Below are 1,285 nucleotides of genomic sequence, written 5' to 3'. Positions count from 1 at the left end.
TGAACTCAGGACCTCTGGAAGAGCAGTCAGTGCTCTTAACCTCTGAGCCATCTCTCCAGCCCCAACCCATTATTTTTTTAACAATAAATTAAGTTCAAAATTGGAAAAAAAATTTTAAAAAATGGGAAAAAATTAATGTAGGAACTGGAGCGGAGGCTCAGCTGTTAAAAGTACTTGTTGCTCTTGCAGAGGACCCGGGTTCAGTTCCCAGCACCCATGTAGTGCTCACAATTGTCTGGTAACTCCTTTCCTGGGGGTTCTAACAGCCTTTTGTCTTCTGTGGGCACTGCACACGTGTGGTGCATCTACACACATGCTGTCAAAATATTCCTACCTGTAAAGTAAGAATAAATAACTCTTTGTTCTTTTTAAAATCAGTGTACATCAGAAAAGGGTCCGTGTCTTGGGAGGAGTAGGTGAAATAGTACTAACCACTCAGGCTCTTGGAGCCAAACAGCTCACAGGTGAATCTGGGCCCCCTCACCTGAAAGCAGCAAGACACTGTGTGGTTCTTGGCGGCTCCAATCTCATTGGTACAAAGCACAGAATATTACTGCTCAACAGAGTTTGAAGGTTTATCAGATGCTGACAAGAAAAAAAGCCCTCAGTTTTTAAATAACTTTGTAATATAAGATAGATGATTATATTATTTTAAAAGTATAGCTCAAAGACTGTTACATATTAGTATTCAATTAACAAAAACACACCCTTCCTGGCAGCCTTTCCTGGGGCTTTTCGTCTCAAACCCCAAGGCTTTCCATTTAGAAGGGCCCAGCCTTTGTTTTCTTGGGTGTTGCTGCCCCCTGTCGGAAACTAAGCATACTACAGAAATCAGACCGTTTTGAGCAAAGCTTTCATCAAACCATTGCCTCAGTCTGGGGATGAGCTCTCTCCCGTGAGTTCCTGCAAGGAAGTATTTGCCTGAAAACCTACTTATTTCCGTGCTTCGAACTTCCCATACAACTCTGGGCAGCAATAACCTGTCTGAAATAATTCAGGGGGCGGCTTTCACACCAAGTCCCTGGGCGTACGGTGCCCGGACAGGAGGATGAGGAGGAGGGGGGTCCATTCCATGCTTCCATGGCATACACAGACCACCAGGGTGGACACTCGTTCCAGGACAGGCTCCAAAGCCACAGAGAAACCCTGTCTCGAAAAACCAAAAAAAAAAAAAAAATTAAAAAAAAACAAAACACGGAGGTTGTATTTCTGAATGGCAGAGAGCTGACGTGGGTGAGGCCATTGTTTCAGCTCCTGGTACCACAATTTTTTTTTTTTTTTTTTT

Source organism: Microtus ochrogaster, unplaced genomic scaffold, assembly GCF_000317375.1.
Source record: "Microtus ochrogaster isolate Prairie Vole_2 unplaced genomic scaffold, MicOch1.0 UNK8, whole genome shotgun sequence".
In the NCBI taxonomy this organism is placed as follows: domain Eukaryota; kingdom Metazoa; phylum Chordata; class Mammalia; order Rodentia; family Cricetidae; genus Microtus; species Microtus ochrogaster.
The sequence above is the reverse complement of the archived record's forward strand: the minus strand, read 5'-3'. Positions refer to the sequence as shown.